Below are 21,789 nucleotides of genomic sequence, written 5' to 3'. Positions count from 1 at the left end.
TTGTCCCGGTCAGACCAGCTTGTGCCCAAAGGCCACTCAGTGACTGGACCATCAGGGCGGAAGGGAGCCTCAATTCTCCAGCATTCCGCCATCGAAGAGGCTACCCCTCAAAAGCCCCCTGGCCTGGAGCCTATCACAAAGGCTCCGTGGGGGTGCCTCTTGAGGTGGCACCCTTCCATGCTGCTGGTGTGTGATTCACCCTTCCCCAGTGTGGGGAGAGTGTCCGCCATTGCTGCTCCGTAGACCGGAAGCCTTGTACAACTCTTTTTCAAACTTAAGCAGGATCAGGCCTGTAGCCAGTGGTGGGGTGCTGGGGTTAGCGGCCCCTATCAAATCACCAGTGCTCCTATTGAATTTACATACCCCCACCCAATCTTCCCCATATTCAGGGTAGGACCACCACTAGCCCGTATGACAGGCCACCTTCCTTTATGTTTGCCTGTGAGGCAGAGGCCAGGCTATCCTCAGCCTGCAGCCCGCCAGCCCCTCGTTCCACCCTGTCTCACATAGTGGCCCCACCTGTGGAATCCAGGCAAGCCGCTCTGAGTGGCGGGGTTGCCGACCTGTGAGTGGGAGGGAAGGCACACATGCGCCCTGGGCCACTTGCAGATGCCCAAAGAGGTGTGCAGTATGCACAAAACAACTCCAAAGTGCGTACAAAGCTGCATTACAGCATAACTGTAGACCAGCCTGGCTTACCCGTGGCTATATGGATCCACCTCTGGGAAGCCCACACTGCTGGTCTTACGCAGGTGCCGAGCTGACGACTGGATTGTGCTGCAGATGTTATAGTAGGGGGGAAGCTCTTGTATGCTCCCCTGCAAGGAAGGCAGTGCAAATCAAGGCAAGCAGGGCTCAGATGCACAGAAGGTGAAGGGATGGTGGTTTTCTTGCACAAAGGACAATCTCCACCCATCTTTCTAGCAACACAGGCACAGTGGAGGGCAGAAAGTCAGCAGGGTAAGGAGCTACTACTCCTCTCCCTCCCCTCACTCTCTCTCCCTCCCCTGCTCCATTAATTTAATTTAATTTGAATTTAATTAGCGCCCTGCCACCCCCACCCCAAATTCCTGGCTACAGGGCTGAGCAGGATTAATCCTTCTTTGTCCTTTCACCAAATTCTAATTCTGGGATATATTCTTTGGCTTTCCATTGGGAGGGCTTCTAATGTCCTGGCCCCACTGGTGGACCTCCTGATGGCACTGGTATTTCTGGCCACTGTGGGATACAGAGTGTTGGACTGGATGGTCCTTTGGCCTGATCCAACATTGGCATCTCTTATGTTCTTAACTTGGAACTTACACAACTAACTTTATAGCCAAATGGATCATCTGGAAATATCAGAAGGTTTCTCTGGGGTAAACCTCAGAGTGAGCAGAATGCTGGATCTTACACTAAGGAAAGCATCACATAATTGGGAAGGGACTATGGCTCAGTGGCAAAGCCGCTGCTTTGGATGCAGAATACCCAATGTTCAGTCTTGTATCTCCAGTGAAAAGGACCAGGTAGATGAAGCACAGTAGGTTTTTATACCCTACTTTTCTCTACCTGAAGACGTCTCAAAGTGGCTTACAATTTCCTAGCCCTTTCCCTCCCCACTACAGGCACCCTGGGAGGTAGGTGGGGCTTAGAGGGATCTGAGAGAACTGTGACTGGCCCGAGGTCACCCAACTGGCTTCATGTGGAGGAGTGAGGAATCAAACCCAGTTCTGCAGATTAGAGTTTCCCACACTTAACCGCTACACCATGCTGGCAGATAGTACGGTGATGACCGCCGTGAACCTCTTTTCAGACCTTTTGGGGCATCTTCTCAACCACCTCTTAACCGCTACACCATGCTGGCAGGTACTGGTAGTATGGTGATGACCGCCGTGAACCTCTTTGCAGACCTTTTGGGGCATCTTCTCAACCACTACAGAAATAGGATGCTGGACCATGGGTATAATCTAGCCGAGCTCTTACGTTTGGGACTCCCCTGAGAGATTTTACCAGTCTTATCAAAACTGCCGGAAATGATGTTTTGTTGGGGGGGGAGAGAGAGAGACTTTCTACGTTTGCTCTTCTGTTTTCCTCTTTCTGTTGACTCTAGAATCCTATTTGGGAGCTGAAGTTTGTGACGGCCTCATTTCCAAGCCTGCCAGCTCAGGTTTATGTTGTCAACACAGGAACAGCCTTGCCTGCAGTGAGATTGGCCCAAAAGTAGGTCAGTGCATGACATGCTGTTCTACTAGTAGCCTCTTGTTTCTGCCTCTCCCTTTCCAAATTTCTCCGGTTGAAAAAGGAGTGTGTGCTGGATCGATTGCAAAGAGAGAGAGAGAGAGAGCATACCAAAAGGCATTTGGAGATAGTTTAGGTAAACATGTTGCAATGTTAGAAATTCTCTTGCATGGAAGCCCTGATTTCAAACACAGCAACAGAAGAAATATCACTCTTTTGTTATTCTCTAGGGATAACATCAGTGGATGAGATTGCTTTCATGTTCCGCTGTGTTGCAGGTAGGTCCAAAGAGAGATCGGTTTCACAGGGATCCATCCTCAGTGGGTCTACCCAGAAGTGAGTCCCATCTCTTCAATGGCGCTTCCTCGGGAAAATGTCTTTAGGACTACTGCCTTAGTGTTTGACACAGAAACATACAGGCATATCCATCCACCCCAAAGTAATGTGATTACATATTTAAACTTTAAGTATTTCCTGGATAAACAAGGAAGACAGTGATGTGACACATTTATACCCTGATCAAGCTGCAGATGGCCATGTGAAATATACCATTTGTGGGCTCAGAACCAGTGGTATTAAACTGGGTGTACAGCTATGAGCCAGGAGTGCCATGAATCCTTACTGCATTCAGTGGAATGGATAACTATTTTAAAAGGATTTAGTTATTAATACCCAGATTTGCTCTCTATTGGGGACCCAACACGTCTCACATCATCATTCTGTCCCCTCCCCCTGTTTCACCCATGCCCTGACCTGGATGGCCCAGGCTAGCCCAGTCTCATTAGATCTCAGAAGCTAAGCAGGGTTGGCCCTGGTCAGAACTTGGATGGAAGACCACCAGGGAAGAGCAGAGTTGCTACACAGAGGCAGGCAATGGCAAACCACCTCTGTACCCAGTGCCTGGGAAGGATGGAGTATGCATAGGAGAACAAACTCAGCAAGGATGTGATGCCACAGGGTACCCCTCCAAAGCTTCCATTTCCTCCAGGGGAACTGATGTCTATAGTCTGGAGATAATTGGACATTTGGAAGAACGTCAGACCCCATCTGGATTGTGGTAATCCTATGCAATGGGTGGAGGAATGTCTAAGTCCTTCCAAATTCCATACCTGGTGTGAAATGGAACCTGGTCTGAAATGGAACAGAAAAGGACTCTTAGGGAATCTGTGTGGAGTTGTGACATTATCAATGTGCCTAAATTTGGTGGCTTCAATTTTTACCATCATGGTCTTCAGAGCACCATGGAACCCACCAGTGTTTTTCCTGGTGCCCACTTCTTTCTTCCCCAAAGCATCTCTTTCCTGCACCTCACTGGAGGAAGATCTGCTTCGGAAGAACCTAGAAGGTATCATCTTTGGGTCTTCACAGAGCACCCATTCAGAAACAGCCTCCCTGACAGAAGAATGCTTGGTTTGGAATCTCCCAACATTTTGTGGGTTTCCCATTGGCCACCCCTATCTTCTCATATACATCCACCTTGCTAGCCATTTTATGGTTATGCCCACTAGGTATTCTCAAAATCCTGACATTCCCCACAGGATTAACAAGACTGAGGACCTCTGCTTTATTTCCTTCTTTTCCCATTCTGTGGAACCCTGTTCATCAGTACATCCAACCATGCTACAAATTACCTTCCCAAAGAAGCATTTGGGACTTGTTGCACACCCTACACCACACTGAGAAGGGCTGCCGATCCAGTCGTATGTGAACTCCTGTGGAAGATACTTTTGGTTTACCCCCATCTGTCTATAATGTTTTTGAAAATACATTTCCTTTCATGATTTGTTTAGCATCTTAAACAAAACAAGAGCAAAACAGAAGACAAAAATCTGATGCAGGGAGACGTATTTTCCTTCGGTATCAAAGAGCCATCTGCTAATTCGCAAAAATGCAAACAAAGTTACTGGATGTGCATGAAACCCCCGTGGCGAAGGCAGGAACAAACAGGAACTGTTTTACATCAGGGAATATTTTGTTTTTGTTTATTCTGGAATGCATAATTTTTATGGTAGCTGCTACCTTTGATCTTCTTCCCTCCACTCTTCCACTCCATTGATTTACGCTAAACACAACTCTTTCGTCTGAAGTGGCAACCAGACAAAGGCTAACAGCAAAACCTGGCAAACATATCTGGCTTTTGCTTTGTTTTCCAAAAGCACACAATCAATTGTTTCTGTTAATGACATTTTTCACGTTAATGAGGACCATTGTAAATCAGTCACTAACCGAGGGCACTTTCCCTTAAAGCTCTCAAACAGGCTGTCATCCATCCGCTGCTCAAAAAACCACACCTAGATAAAAAATGATGCTGCTAATTGATGCCCACTCTCTAATCTCCCCTTTCTAAGCAAAGTGAGGGAGAGAGGAGTAGTGGACCATCTTCTGGTCCTCCTGGATAATGCACAGGGTCTAGATCATTTCCAGGCTGGTTTCAGGCCAGGCTACAGGACTGAGAGAGCCCTAGTGGCTTTAGCTGATAACCTCCATCTGAATGTAGGCAAAGGCCATGCTTCTTTGATGCTCCTCCTGGATCTGTCTGCAGCCTTTGATACAGAAGACCATACCACCCTATTGAGGTATTTGGAGGCAAAAATCTTATCCCCCATGTTTTCACCTACATAAAGCCTTTAGGAAGCATAATTCAAGGGTTTGAAATTGGATAGCATCGGTACATGGATAACAACCAGCTTTGTATCTCTCTATCAAAATCCCCTGGTGATGCAGTAGAAGTCTTGAGCTGCTACCTAACGGCTGTGGTCGCATGCCTGAAACCAAATAAATTGAAGCTAAACCCAGACAAGATGGGAGTGATGCTGGCTGGGAGGGTGGGTGTCTTGAAGGACCTTGTCAGCTAACACTTGCTGACTCAGTTAAAAGCCTTGGGGTTATACTGGATCCAGCATTACTGCTGGAGAAGCAGGTTAATGCAGCTGCACAACAAATGCTTTTTTTCCAACTCAGTCTAGCCCACAAGATGGCCCTCCTACCTTGACTCATCCAATCTGGTGACCTGGATCCATGCCATGGTACCATCAAGAATGGCTACTGTAATGCACTCTAAGTAGGTCTCCTCTCAAAGTCAATTCAGAAACTCCAGTTCATTCAAACTGCTGCAGCTAAGTTATTATCAGTAGTTAGGTGGAACATGCATATCTCTCCCATGCTGCAGTCACTCCATTGGCTGCCCATCATTTACTGAGCTCAATTCTAAGTATTGTCTGTCACATACAAAGCCCTTCATGGCCTTGGCCCCTCTTATCTGTGGGACCACCTCTCTCCCTGTGCCCCACCCAGGCCTTCTGCAGGTAACATCCTGCAAATGGGCAAAATCAATAATCACCCATACTAGTGCATTCTCTCTTGTGGTCCCCACCTCATGGAGTGGCCTCCCTGACAAGGTGAGGAAGGTTCCCACTCTCTTGGTTCCCCACAAATTATGCCAAACAGAATTATTCAAGAGGCCATTTTGCACAGGTAAATAAAACTGTACTGTAGTGAAATGATCAGAAAGTTGCACTGATGAAGGGATACAGACCATGATTTACCTATACTGTATTGCTACCTAAGACTGTAAGTATGCTCCAGACTACTTAGTTTCTATACCACTTAACAAATCTCAAAAGGTCATGCTTTGTTCTGGCTCTGTTTGAGATTTCTCGGGTGGTTTTTTTTTCTGATTTCTGTAGTCCAAACTCTGTTGTATAGTTCATTGGATGTCCCATCCTGTTGATTGTTATTGACTTTACACTATGTAATCCACCTTGAGTCTCAGCAAGAAAGGCAGACTATAAATAGAAGAAGAAAGGGTATGGCTTACCATCGGATAGAAATTTGTGGGAGCACAAACCAGACAAGAGCATGGAGAATGATGAAACAAAAATTCTTTGGGACTTCCAGTTGCAAACAGATAAACACTTGGAGCATGACACCCCTGATATCAGAATTGTGGGGAGAAAATGAGAAATAGGGTTTGAATAAGTGACACTGCAATCCCAGGAGAGAGCAGAATGGAAAAGAAAGAACAGCAGAAGACCAAAAAATACCAAGAACTATGAACAGAGTTAGAGCACCTCTGGGAGAAGAAGGTGACCATCGTGCCAATTGCCATTGGGGCCCTTGGAGCAGTGCCTAGAAGTCTCAAGAAACACCTGGACATTCTGGGCACTGGGCAAATAAAACCAGCTCAGCTCCAGAAGACAGTGTTGCTTGGAACAGCAAGAATCCTGCAAAGATCCCTTTGCAATTCCCAAGAACTTGGCTAGCCAGGCAACTAGTAGAAGATCAGAGGGGCAGGGACACGAGGGGCAGCCATCAGCAACTGTGTGATGTCACTTTCAGGGGAAACCTGAAAGCGATGGCACACCTCTCTAGGAATTGCCAAAAACTCTATGTTACAACGGTCCCAATGAGAATATGGAGTAGATGGAATATGAATAGATGGAGCTTTGGGGGCACTATTTATTTATGTATAGTCCACCTTTCTCATATGGACTCAAGGTGGATTATTCAGAGTGAGTCAATACAATCAACAGGATGGGACATTCAATGAACAACGAAATAGGATTTGGGCTGTAGAACCAACCAGAAGTATGAAAATAGAACTGAAGCAAAGCATGAGCGTTAACACTAAATGATGCAAAATTACTCAAGAGGATCCAACCTTTTTTTTCTGATTTCTGTAGTCCAAACTCTGTTGTATAGTTCATTGGATGTCCCATCCTGTTGATTGTTATTGACTTTACACTATGTAATCCACCTTGAGTCTCAGCAAGAAAGGCAGACTATAAATAGAAGAAGAAAGGGTATGGCTTACCATCGGATAGAAATTTGTGGGAGCACAAACCAGACAAGAGCATGGAGAATGATGAAACAAAAATTCTTTGGGACTTCCAGTTGCAAACAAACACTTGGAGCATAACACCCCTGATATCACAATTGTGGGGAGAAAATGAGAAATAGGGTTTGAATAAGTGACACTGCAATCCCAGGAGAGAGCAGAATGGGAAAGAAAGAACAGGAGAAGACCAAAAAATACCAAGAACTTTGAATAGAGTTAGAGCACCTCTGGGAGAAGAAGGTGACCATCGTGCCAATTGCCATTTGGCCCTTGAAGCAGTGCCTAGAAGTCTCAAGAAACACCTGGACATTCTGGGCACTGGGCAAATAAAACCAGCTCAGCTCCAGAAGACAGTGTTGCTTGGAACAGCAAGAATCCTGCAAAGATCCCTTTGCAATTCCCAAGAACTTGGCTAGCCAGGCAACTAGTAGAAGATCAGAGGGGCAGGGACACGAGGGGCAGCCATCAGCAACTGTGTGATGTCACTTTCAGGGGAAACCTGAAAGAGATGGCATGCCTCTAGGAACTGCCAAAAATTCTATGTTACAATGGTCCCAATGAGAATATCGAGTAGATGGAATATGAATAGATGGAGCTTTGAGGGCACTATTTATTTATTTATAGTCCACCTTTCTCATATGGACTCTAGGTGGATTATACAGAGTGAGTTAATACAATCAACAGGATGGGACATTCAATGAACAAAGAAATAGGATTTGGACTGTAGAACCAACCAGAAGTATGAAAATAGAACTGAAGCAAAGCATGAGTGTTAACCTGACACATTAAACGATGCAAAATTACTCAAGAGGATCCAACCTACAGCAAACGGCGTGCAGTAATACAGACCACAGTCCCCAATAATTTATTCAAGTAGCTTTGTGACACCTTTTGTACCAAGCCTGCCTAGAAAAGCCCTCTTAAATAATTCAGTTTTGCGTGGTTTGTGGAAAGCCAGGAGAGTGGGGGGGCCCTCCTGACCTCAGGCAGGCGACAAGGTGGGGCTACAACAGAGAAGGCATGTGCATGGGCAGTTGTTGACATTGCACCTGTAGAAGGCCCTGACCAGATGAGGGAAGCTGTCGTGGCGGAGTGTAGGATGAGAGACGATCTCACTGATATGAGGGTCTATGGTCATGAAGGGCTTTGGATGTAATGCCAATGCTTTAAATTGAGCCCAGTAACTGATGCCTCAAAATACAGGGGTTCCTTAATTAGCATGGCTGATATCCCACTCCAACCAATCTATTGTTTGCAAAGACTGTTTCAAATGCAGTTTAGTAAAGCGTTACTGGGCCCTTGAGCACGAAAGACCGCATCTATCAGTTTAAAATATGAATATAGAGTTTTCTACAAATGCCCATCTCTCCTCTCTCTGTGTCTGTCTCTTAATACACCTGTCATAAACATGACTGGCTTATTACTTAGTAAATCAGCTGATATTCTTTCAGGCTCACTTTGAGTTATATGTTTATCTCACTGAGCACCTGCCAAAAGCGCTGTTTATGGCATTCCTTGCACTCATTGCCGAGTTTCCGAAAGCAATAAAACAAGGTTTGTTTATTCTCACAAATTATGGCCAGTCATATTAACAGGGTAATATCATTTTGTTGTGCCTCCCATTCATTTCCTCTTTCGGCTATGTCAGGAAGAGAACGGTTTTTTAACATAAACAAAACTGCTTGCTTAAAAAAACGATAATAATAAATGAAAGGTTTAACAAAAGGGTAAACCAGTTCCAAACAATTGATAATGATAACGTAGGAACCATTCTGGATGCATAAGTAGCACTCCATCCTTGCTGGTGCTGTTTCTGTCTTGTCTGCCTGCCTACCTTTCTCCTAAGGACTTAAAGCAGATTACTAAATTTAAAAGCCAACAATCAGTATAATGGAAACCATTAATAACTTCTCAGCAAACATTAGAAACAAAAATATTTTAAAAGTCCTCCTAATTAATTCCATTTTACATATTGGTACTAGTGCAGGAACCCCTTGCCAGGTAGAGAATTCCACCAGGTGGTGTGCGGGGGGTGTAGGGTGGCAGCTTCAAGCAACCCTGTTCAGACAAGAAGAGCGGCCCTGGAGGTGGTGGAAAGTGCTTTCAAGTCTACAGTTGCCAGCCTCCAGGTGGGGCGTGGAGATCTCCTGCTTTTATGACTGATCTCCAGCTGACAGGGATCGGTTCCCCTGGAGGAAATGGCTGCTTTGAAGGGATGGTATTTATACCCTACTGGGGTCCCTTCCCTCCTCAAACACCGCCCTCTCCAGGATCCACCCCCAAAGTCTCCACATATTTTCCAACCCAGAGCTGGCAAACCTAGTCAAGTCACAGCTGACTTATGGCAACCCCGTAGGAATTTCAAGACAACAGATGAGCAGAGATGGTTTGCCATGCCTGACTCTGCATAGCAGAGCAGACCTTCTTTGGAGGTCTCCCATCCAAGTACTAATCAGGGCCAATCCAGGGCTGCCAAAAGCCACCATGACCCCCCAGGCAAAGATTCTATCTGCCCCCACCCCATATGACCCTGATCCAAATCAAATATCCTAACAAATCAAATTACTTGGCTGGCTGTTAGCGTTCATCAATAATAATAAAAAGACAACATGTCCATCTGTCTGTCCATTTGTGGCAGGCATAACTCATCAGAAAATAAAACTAGGATAGTCAAAACTGGGCCACCAGCTTCAGGATGATCATGGGAATTCCAGGGTCAAAAATGAAAGGAACTGGTTATCTCCAGACCTCGATGCTATTTGCAATGGAAACTAAGGCTGCGTGGTGGTTAAAGTGTCAGATTTGGATCTGGGAAAACCAGGTTCAAGTCCCCACTCATGCTATGGAAGCTTGCTGGGTGACCTTGGACCCATCACTCTTCCTCAGCCTTACCTACCTCACAGGGTGGTTGTGAGGATAAAACAGAGGAAAAGAGAACAATCAAAGCTGCTTTAGGTCCCCTTTGGGGATAGAGGTGGGATATGAAGTAAATAAATAAATTCTAACTTCTGTTCCTCGTTTGTTACCACTGAGGCAGATTAGCATTTATTATCATGCCTGTTAAGGGTGGAGGGGGAAGGGAAGCATCCTTTTACTGCTTTAATAGATTATGGGGAAATATTAACCACCTCCCTTCTGTCCATAATATTGACAGGTGTTTTTTCTATACTACTAATACATTCATTCTAAGTTGTCAACCAGGATGAGTGAGGAAGCATTAACACTGAAAAATAAAGGGCAGGGGAGAAAAACTAAAAGTTGGGATAGTTTTGTTTTTTGTTTTTAATTCCTTCCTCTGTGGCATTTCTCCATCTTTCTGCCTGGTCAGTGGTCATTCTCCTTATGTTTTCCCATGTGGAAAGTTCCATTGCAGTCTCTATTTTTGGTCAGGTAGGAGAGTTTTCTTGGTGGTACTGTCTTGTTGGATCTAGCTAATCGTCTGACCTCTGGTTCCTCATTCCCTTCTGGTTCTTGAGACTCTTCCACTGTGTTATCAGTAGGTTCCAAGGTGGTTGATTAAATTGCCGCTGGTTGATGCATTTTATTTTCTTCCATCAGTATAGATTCAACAATGTCTACATTTTCTGCAGTTTTGATTTTTTCCTTTTTGTCTATGTAAACTATATTTCAAATTTTTATAGTTTGTTTCTTTGGATCCAGAATGCTTATATCCTTTACATCACAAGGTATATCTAACAAAAATACCATGCTCAGTCATTAGATCCAACTCGGGCCACTTTTCTTTGGTAATGTAGGCAAAGGCTTTTGACCCAAATATTCTTAGATGTTTCTTGCTGGGCTTTTGCCCATGCCACAGTTCATATGGTGTGCTTTTGGCACCTTTTGTGCGCAGCCTGTTTCACGGATAAGTGGCTGTGTTGATGGGCTCTCCCCAGTATTTCTCTGGTAGATCTGCTTCTAGCAATATGCATCTACACATCTCTGTCAAGGAGTGGTTCTTTCTTTCAGATATGCCATTTCGTTCTGGAGAGTATGGAACAGTGAGTTGGTGATCCATACCTTGTTCAGTTAAATACCTTTTATGTCATGTCCGTCATATTCTCCTCTGTTGTTTGTTTGGATTGCCAGTGGCCTCCTCTGAAATCTGTTGCTAACCATCACAACATATGCCTTGAGTTTCTCAAATACTTCACTCTTCTCCCTGATCAAGTAGGTAACTGTGTATTTAGAGAAATCATCAATAAAGGTTAATATATATTTGTTCCCACTAGGGGTCATTGTTTTCATTGGACCACAAACATCTCTGTGAACGAGCTCCAGAGAGCATTTGTTTGACTTTGTTCATGGTTTTTGCTGAAACTTGGTCTTGTCCCTTTTGCTTGAATGCAATGTATGCAATTCCTCTCAATTGTACATTTATTTATTTGTATGCCCTTTTGTTAAATTCTGGTTTTCAAATTGGGCAATAGCATAATTGTCTCTATGCCCCAATCTCCTATGCCACAACCAAAAGCATCTCTTATGATTGCAACTCTTGGTCAGATTTGTTATTTATGTGCATGTGTCTAAAGTATATAAATCTTCATGCACACTCCCTGTTGCAATCAGCTCTCTATTTTGTTTAATCTGGCCTTTCCCCCAAATGATGTCACCATTCCTCTTTTTGCAAGAACTCTCACTGAAATTAAGTTATTTACTAGTTGTGATACATACGTTCTCAATAAGGATCTCTCTGACCTATCCATCTGGGAGCCTGCATTTTATAGTTCCAGATCCTACCCCTTCTGCCACAATGGATCTTGCATCAGCTACACTCAGTGTTTGCTTTCTTTCTTCATGTAGAGTCTCAAAGAAATCTTTGTCCACTCATGTGCATTGAGCATGCACTGTCCAAGAACTCTGTATGATTTTTGGTTGCACCTTTAGTTAAAATGAAGCACTTCTTTAGAAGTGGCTGTTTCAAATTTTCCCTTTTTATTTGTCTTGGAGGGGCACCCTTCTGTTTGTAAGCATTGCAATCCTTGTTAATATGCCCTTGTTTTTCACATGAGTAAAAACTTACTTTGCTTTTATTATTTATATATAAAGCCATTTGGTCAGGAGTATGCTCAGCCTTTATGTTGGGTTCCTCAAACTGTTTATGTTTGAATACCTGCTCCAGTTCATTTATTACATTTGAGAGAGAGAGATTTGCCTTTGACTCTATTTGGCATACAATGTTTTCATAAGTCTTGGGCAGATTAACTAAAATCAAAACAACCAAGTCCTGCTCTGTAATTCCCTTGCCTGCACTCCTTAGCTCTTGACTCAGAGCAAGAATTTGATCTAAATGTTCTCACAAATTGCCATCCTCAGGCATTCTCATGCTAAATAGCTTCTTTTGAATCTACAACTGGCTCTTCAGAGAGGAATTAACATAAAGCCTTTCAGTTTACTCCAGACTGCTTTCTTTTTTTTCTTTTTTTTTAAATCCCCAGAGGGATATTTTTTATTTTGCAATGGACTACAAAACTACAAAGAAATATTAGGAAAGCGACTACAACTAGGGATAAAGGAAAGAAACCACACTAAACTAAAACCCCAAGAGGAGGAGATCTTTTCACTGTTAATAAAAATGTAAGTACAATAAGTGTTAGTATCACAATATACTTGTAGAGTTCTTCCCTATAACACAGACTGCTTTCATTGTCTTCATTTCAATAACTCGCAAATGTCTCTCTTGGACAAAGCCCTTATTAGAGTTCCTCTTGCTTTTTCATTGTCCTTGTTCCAGGATTTCTTGTTGAGTTGTCTTCTCCTGGCCAGGAGTCTGTAATGATGTACCAGAGTCCCATCTTAAGTAAATGGCTCTTCATTATCTCCTTCCAAATGAGATAATTGTCATCTATCCGCCTAACTAGCTGGTAGCTGTGCTGAGCTGTGCAGGAAGGAGCCATTTTGCAGTTTCTTCTTTTGCCTACCAATTTGTCTAAACTTTCCCTTTTTTGCAGTTGTGCTAACACTGGGCCCATAACCTCATTGGCAGAGTTTAAACATATAGAGGAACAGAGCACCAACTATTTAAGGAAAATAACTCAGTTTATTAAAGAAGAATAAACACTGTTGGAACAGTGGAGAGGGAGAGAGGGTTAACTAATTAACTGTTGTGTGAGAGAGGAACAAAGGGGGAGGGCTCAGTTGGAGGAGGAAGTCTCCAAAGAGCCAATCAGGAGACAGAAAGAATATAATTTGAAAATGTGGGAAGTCCCTAATCTAGCTATGGTAACTAGCAGTCCTTCAGCTGTCCCCTATAGGCTGTTCTTCTGATCTTTTTCAAGTCGGTGCATTATTTTTGTTGTTCAGTCACAGTCAAGTTCGACTCTTTGTGACCCCATGGACCACATCATGCCAGGCCCTCCTGTCTTCTGCCATCCTCTGGAGTTTGCTTAATTTCATGTTTGTTACATCAATAACACTGTCTAACCATCTCATCCTTTGCCGTCCCCATCTTCTTTTACCCTCAGTCATTCCCAGCATTAGGATCTTCTCCAGTGATTGCTCCCTTCTCATTTGGTGGCCAAAGTATTTGAGCTTCAACTTCAGTATCTGGCCTTCCATGGAACAGTCAGGGTTGATTTCTTTTAGGATTGACTGATTTGATCTCCTTGCAGTCCAAGGGACTCTCAAAAGTCTTCTCCAGCACCATAATTCAAAAGCATCTATTCTTCGGCACTCAGCCTTGCTTATGGTCCAACTCTCGCAGCCATACATTACTACTGAGATTACCATTGCTTTGATCATACAGACTTTTGTTGGCAGGGTGATGTCTACTTTTTATTATGCTGTCTAGGTTTGCTGCAGCTTTCTTCCCAAGGAACAGGTGTCTTTTAATTTCATGGCTTTTGATGTCTTGGTTGATGATGAGGAAGAATATGAGGTCCAGCAAATCCTCGATTCCCGTCTTCAACATAGTACATTGCAATACCTCGTTGACTGGAAAGGCTATGGGCCTGACGATCGATCCTGGGAACCTGCCCCCAATTTGCATGCCCCTGACCTAGTCTGGCAATTTTATACCTCCTACCCAGACAAACCTGGCCCTCAAGATGGGGGGGGATCTGAGGGGGGGATAGTGTCATGCCTGTCCCCGACCCGGCACCTGGGAGCCTGGAAAATGAGGACTCTGCACCTTTAACAACCTCTAATGCACAAGAGTCCTCATCAAACCTAAGTGCCGGGGAGGATGAACACCAAACTACAGGACAGCTGGCACCTGAAGCTGATCAGGCAATACCTGGCCCTAGCAGCTCGCCGCCCGACTCTCCGCCACCTGTGGACCGGCTGAGAAACCAGAGACGCCGGGATCTGCAATCAGGCACAAGGACACACGCTTGCGTGGACGACGATCATTAAGCCCTGATTACTGACAGAAGCAAGGACTTCGCAAAGGAATGTTAACAAGATAACGAGCCAGCACACTATTTGCAGAGACTGCTGGCTGCAAGCAAACTGTGCTGGCAACCTTGTCCGTGGACCAGACACTTTGCACCTCTCACTCTGTGTTGGCTCTTGACTGATCTCTAGGTTCCTGAATCCGGTCCGTGTTTTGGCGATCCCTCTGGCTCCTGACCCCCGGCTATGCTTCTTGACTACGATACTGGACTCTATTGGTAACGTTGACGATGGCTTGGCTTTGTGTATTTGGAACTGTTTGCTTGGACTCTAGTCGCTCCCTCTGGCTGACTCTTGGACTTGCCTTTTGACTCTTCCTCTTTGCCCGGCCCCCTGGCTCTGTCGTGACATATAGGTCTTCATAGAACCAGTTCACTTCAGCCTCCTCTGTGTCAATGGTTGGGGCATAGACTTGGATTACTGAGATGTTGAATGGTTTGCCTTGGATTTGGACCGAGATCATTCTGCCATTTTTGAGATTGTATCCCATTACTGCCTTTCTCACTGTCTTGTTGACTATAAAGGTCACACCCAATGCTCCCTCTAAGCTGTGGAGTCTTGTGAGGAAAACTTCTACCTTGTGAGCTACTGACATTAAAGCTGTGAGTGAGTGAATTGGCTACTGCATAATTTAGTTTGCTCTGGAGACATCTTCTTGAGCTAAGACAAAATGTGTGAGCCGGAGGCTAAAAAACTGTGAGCTAGCTCGCACTAACTCAGCTTAGAGGGAACACTGGCCACACCATTTTTTCTATGGGATTCTTGGCCACAGTAGTAGATATAATGGTCTTCTGAGTTAAATTTGCCCATTCCCGTCCACTTTAGTTCACTGATTCCCAAGATGTTGATGTTCAGTCTTGCCATTTCTTTTTTTTTCTTTTAATTTTTTAAATTTTCTAATCTACAAAACTACAGGGTCAGGGTCATGGAAAAACCTAAGAGTAAGAAGGATCCATAATACAGACATATAAAGTTATTGATTTGTCTCTGTTGTCATAGTAGTGGAACATGAAGATTACTAATGCAGAAATGTCAAGCAAGCAATCACAATCTCTTTAACTAAGGTATGAATATCATAGAATTTAAGTTATGCATTAAAATAAACAATAGGCTATTTTGCTATTTCCTTTCCTCTTATCAAAGTTCAAATTAATTTTTAGTTCTGCTTCAGGATTAGAGAGTTTTGCCAGATTCTTCAAGATGGTATCACAGCCTTCTTCTTCTTCTTCTTCTTCTTCTTCTTCTTCTTCTTCTTCTTCTTCTTCTTCTTCTTCTTCTTCTTCTCCTCCTCCTCCTCCTCCTCCTCCTCCTCCTTCTTCTTCTGTGTCTTTGTTCTCCTCCACTTTCTCAGGTCCATCATCTGCTTTCTGTTGTTGCTTCAGGAACATCCGCTTTATTTCTAGTCTTGCCATTTCATTTTTGACCACATCCAGCTTACCTTGATTCATAGATCTGACATTCCAGGTTCCTATGGAGCATTATTCTTTGCAATAAAGACTTTGTACTATAGACTTTGTATATTCCAACAGGGTCCCCCTCTTGTAAGAACATAAGAGCTTTGAAGAGGGTTTGATCAGACTAACTATGAGTCTAATCCAGCACTCTGTGGCCAACTAGATGCTTCAGGATGGCCTACAAGCAAAGCCTTCCCCTGCTCAGGTCCCCCCAGCACTCATATTCAGAGGATACTGCCTCTTAACATAGAGGTTCCATTTAGTCATCATTACTGTTACCTTTTCAATAACGGCCTCTCTTTCTTAGAACTAATAACAGAAGTTGAGCACAGACCTTCCAAGGAAAAGTGAAGAACTTTGAAACTTAGGCCTGGTTCACACATGATGAAGTGGTAAAAATGTATGGTTACGAACCATCAGGTGGGACCTGAAGTTCTCCTGGAATTACAACTGACCTCCAGACTACTGAGAATAGTTCCTGGAGAAAATGGCAGCTTTGCAGAGCAGACTCTATAATATCACATCCTTGCTGAGTTCTCTCCCTTCCCCAAAATCCACCCTCCCCAGACAGTGACCCAACATGTCCAGGAATGTCCCAAGTAGAGTTGCCAACTCTGAGTTGGGAAATACCTGTAGATTTTGGGGGTGGAGCCTGAGGAAGCTGGGGTCTGGGGAAGGGAGGGTCCTCACTGGTATATAATACCATAGTGTCCACCCTCCAAAGCAGCCAGTTTCTCCAGGGGAACTTATCTCTGTTGTCTGGTAATCAGTTGTAATACCTGGAAATCTCCAGGCAGCACCTGGAGGTTGGCAACCCTAGCCCCAAGCTGGTTGGCAACCCAAGACCTGGAGGGTGATATTTTGGAATACTTGCCCCATGGTAAGAACTGCCAGCCAAAAGAAAGCCAGAACAACCAGCAAAGAAAAGTAGTAGAACCTGCTGTCTGTTTGCATATTTTTAATGCAAAGAAACATTCCAGCCTGGAATCCTCTACTTGCAATTTGAACTTGTGCTGTTCATTCTACCGCCCGAGCATTCAGCAGCTCAGTCTCCTGCACATATGAACCAGACCTCACTCAAACTTCTTGAAGAAGCACACTTCTGTTTTCATTCCTGTCCCATCTACAAGCCACAAAATTAAAGACAGGAACGCATAATTTGCTCTAACCCAGGGGTCATTTCATAGAAAAAGAGCTAGGGGAACTCATTAGCATAACTCATTAGCATATGCCACACCCCCTGACATCCTGCATTAGCATAACTCATTAGCATATGCCACACCCCTGGACCTGCAAGGCCAGCGGGAGTGCGAGGAAGCCCCGCCAAGGCCCTCCCTGGCCCCAGGCAGGCGGGGTGGGGAGGGGAGGAAGCAACTTACCCTCCCTCTTCTCCTGCCTCCTCCTGGCTGAATGAGGGCTGGAAGCGGGGCGGCCGGAAGCAGGGGGTGGGGCTTCATCATGTGCCCCGCCCCCCGCACCTCACCCGGGGGAACTGCGTTCCCCCGCGTTCCCCCCCGAAATGACCTCTGTTCTAACCTACCAACGTTCCAAAAGATGACTCATCATAAATGGAATTTACTGACTCTTCAAGATATTGGGGAAAGGGAAACTTCAGTTACACAACAAAATGTGTAAAGGAGTATAAAGGATGCCTAGCTGAGACTCATGATGACAACAAACCATAATGAATTGATTCTTTTCTTTAAATGAAAATTTTTTGACTTACATACCTGACCAAACCATGATATTTTGAAGATAATGGGTTGTATCCAACCAGCTTTCCAGCTGGTGAAAAAGAAATAGGATACCCATTTGACCACACAAAAGGGCTGCATTGGGGGTCATGGGTAGAATTGCCAGGCCCCGCTGGCAATCGGCGGGGGGCATACTGGGGGTCAGCGATGCGCTGAGGTCACCAGAACACCCTGATGTCACTTCCTTTGTGCACCAGCAGTGACATCAGCACATCTTTTGCAATTCCAGGGACACTATGGCATTTTATCAAAACCCTACAGTTTGGCCTTAGAGTTTTGCACGAATGCCAGAGCAACCCCAGCATCCACTAGTGACACACTGTCATCACTTCCGTGTACACAGTGAGAGATGTCAGCACAGTGGGACGCTGCTGATGTTCCACTGGTTTTTACACCACTTTTCGCTTTGCTGGCCAGGTGAGTGGGGGTGGGGAGTGCCCGCTAGGGGGGATCACCACTCCCAGTGGGGGCCTGGCATTTTTTTATTTTATTTTTTAATTTAACTTTAGACTTGATATACCGCCCCAACCCCCGGAGGGGGGTCTCTGGGCGGTTCACATGTGTTGCGTTCTAAGAACTGTACTCCTAACTTGGGCCACATCTAACATTGGGGGTTGGACTGCCTACCAGCACCCTTGGTGGTGGGTCCTTTGATGGTCTTCTGGCTGCTGGTTCAGCTCGGTGTCTACTCGATCTCTCTTACTGGCAGGTGGATCAGCACGGCGTCCTTCTGGCCTCTGATGTCTCCACGGCGACCACCGGCAGGACTGCACAGGCGCACAGCTCGTGTATGCTTCCGGCCCCGGCTCCGTCCATCAGGCACCGCCGTGCCTGCATCACACGCTGTCATGCGTCTCTCTAGCCTCCGCCATCGCTGTCGCCCGATGTTTTCCATTTCAGCCACCAGGGATCGCTCCGCCTCCGCCAGAATCCCTCATTGTGGGACCTGCATATACTGAGGGGCTGTAACAGAAAGGAGAACTGAGTGAGACAGTGTTAAACAGATGGTTGGATCCAACTCAGTCATTCCATTTATTGGCACAAGGGGTTCCCACCCCTCCAGGTAATGTTTCCACTTTAGGTTTCTAAATTTGTAGAGAGCCAGGCCTTTCACAACAGTTTCGTAATTACCAGATTCATAATTTCAAGCTGGAGAGTCTTTGAGTGCTCCTTCTCCCTGGAGCTTTGACTACCAAGTTGATTAAATGGCCATTAATTTAATTAAAGGGAGTATTTGCAATCTATTTTTTTGAATATCATGAAGAAATGTGTGGCTTTGCAAAAAGCCAGAGGGTAGAAAATAGTATTAAGAGAAGAGGCCTGGAACTAGGTCTAGATACGTGTTAAATTAGTTTAGGGAGCAGTCCTATGCGAGTTTAATCAGAATTAAGTTCCATGTTGTTCTCTTTTTTATTGCATTTTTAATAAGGACTACAAACTACAATGAAAATAGGGGAGGGGAACTACATTTAAGGAGAAAGAAAAGATAACCACTACTAACTAAAAACCCAAGAGAGGAGATAATCAAATTAGCTTGTACACAATGCCATCCCTTAAAACGCTAACATTTTTATGAACGTAGATATGCTAATATAACGTTTAAATCTTAAATTTAGCTGTTGGAAACAGACCCCTAAGCATCTCAGTATTAACAACAGTATTTTCAAAGGCACAATTCAGAGTCCTTCAGCCTTCATTTTTTCTTATCCTATCTTTTCCGCAGTTTATAAGGACTTTTAGGAGCCGCTGCTGCTTTCTCAGACAGAGAGTCCTCTCCAGAAGACCCCGAGTTCAGCTCGCCACTGGACTTACTGTCCTTTTCCTCTTTATCCACCTCCTCTGGCTCACCCAACTGGACTCTCAGAAAGTCCCGTGCTTTGGAAAAAGAGTCAATCTTTTCTTTTTTGTCCTGAAGTTTGAAGGTTACGTCCTCTGGATATAACCACCGTAGCTAATTGCATTTGTTTGAAGAAAAAGAATTAAATCTTTATATTTCTTTCTCCTTTGTCTTATTTCAAACGGGATATCTTTCAGAATCCTGATAGTACTCTCCCCAGTATTTAAGGGTGTCCCCGCCGTCGCTCTCAGGATACAATCCCTCACGTGCCTCTTTGAGAATCTCATTACTATATCCCCAGGCAGATTATTCTTCTTTATGTAGAACACATGTGTCATAGAGAGAAGCTAACATCGTGCTGGTGGATGCAGACTTGCGAAGAGCATGTGAAGCTGGAAGAAGGATCTTCATGCTCTTCGGAACTTCTACTCTCTTGCATCATTGCTGCTAAGAAGACTGCTACTCAAGATGTCTGCCTTGGAGCTATGCAGAAACACCCCCACCCCCTGCAACAAATCTGAAGTGAAAGTGGGAAGGAATGCAGAAGGGAAGAAAAGATGCACTCTGAAACCACAGCTAAACACAGATGCAGAAAGGGCCCCTGGTGGAATGGATCATTCCGAAGGGGGAGAGATGGTGGATACTGGACAACCATCAACTGCCTCAGGTCTTCTTCTCTACCTGTACTATCTAGGGCTGCCAACTTTTAAAATGATCCATTTAATATCAGCAGCAATGATCAGGAACCCAGGGGCACTGAATGCCGAATTTAGAAAGCCAGAGGAGGGGCTTAATAAACATGGTGACCCGAAGGCCAAAGGAGACTGGAGTGGGACAGGCTCGCATCATGGAAACAAGTTGGAGGCCTTCCCAGACAGCTCAGTGCAGCCAGGAAAGACAGAAAGACCAAGAGGAAGAGAGAACAACACAGGACAGCCCTGCTGCGATAAAACTCCTGATGAAGTGCCTCGGAGTCAACAGGCGGCATTAATGGAACCAGGAGACCAAGCCTTGCACTAACAGACTGTAAATCAAGGGGAACAAGGAAAGCACTCGCTTTGCATTCACCTTTTACTTTAGGAACAATTATGGCTGCAAGCTGAAGTACACTTGCTGGGAAATGTCCCATTAAAATTCCTGGAATTTTCGGTATATGGACAGCTGGATATGGGCATGGACCATCAAAGCCCTAAAAATTCTTTGCATCATGGGCGAGAATGGGACGTTCAGAGGACTGCCATCCTGGTTTTAGATAGTCTTGTTTTTAGTTAGGCTATAAATTGTGATGTACTTTTAATATTTTGCACTGTTTTTATTGTTTTATTAGCTATATGCCTGTTAGCCGCCCTGAGCCTCTGGGGAGGGCGGGATAAAAATGTAAATAATAAATAAATAATATGTATACGGAATAGGACCTGTAGGCCACATCCATTTCGCTCATGAGATAGTTCGCCTTCAAATCTGTCACTGGGGCCAATGCTTCGCTCATCATTTGCTTCAGATTCTCACCCTTAGTTTCTGGGACACCTTGGAAATGAAGGACCAGATTTGCCTTCTCCATTTGTAATTGTAAAAGCTGTTTTTCTGTTGAAATTTGCTTCTTTTCCAATTTTTGTACTTTTTTCTTCACCTTTTGAGCAGTGGCGTCAACTTCTTTCACTTTCTCAGCTGTTTGTTCCGTAATTTTAAGAGTCTCATTCAATTGTGTCTGCTGAGTAGTGATACATTGGTTCATTGTTGACAGCTGTTCCTTGAGATTAGTCATCTGATCCAGCAGGGGGCGCAGGGACTCTGCCAACATTCTGGCCAACTCGGTGGTTCCTTCTGGTCGTGGACTCGCAGCAACTTTCGCTTTTAAAAGTTTATCCTTCTCCGTCCTCTTCCCTGCCATCTTTATGAGTTGTTTACTTTTGCAAAGATTAGCAAAGTCTCTGAATATGCGCTCAAATGCTCATACACGCCTTGGTAAGTCTTTCCCAACAGTTTTCGTCGCTTTTGTTTCCGCTCCTCCCCCCGATCTCGCTTTTAAGTTTATGCGCATGGGAGGGGCCCCTCCCCCGCTCGCTTTACTTTCTAGTCCATGGGGTAGGAAGCTTTGTTTTTGAATTGCAAATACGCCTTAATCCGACTTAATCTTCGGTCATACGACCTCGTTTAGCCTCCATTTTAACCTCTCGATCTCCAGCGCTTGCCCCGGTCAGTGTCGCTTCTTCCATTCGGACACTCAGCAGGAGGACCATTGGGACGGAGAAGTGCCTCGATTCCCCAGCATTGCGCTGGCGAAGAGGCGACCTCTCA

Source organism: Gekko japonicus, unplaced genomic scaffold (assembly GCF_001447785.1).
Source record: "Gekko japonicus isolate JY-2015 unplaced genomic scaffold, Gekko_japonicus_V1.1 scaffold144, whole genome shotgun sequence".
Classification (NCBI taxonomy): Eukaryota; Metazoa; Chordata; class Lepidosauria; order Squamata; family Gekkonidae; genus Gekko; species Gekko japonicus.
The sequence above is the reverse complement of the archived record's forward strand: the minus strand, read 5'-3'. Positions refer to the sequence as shown.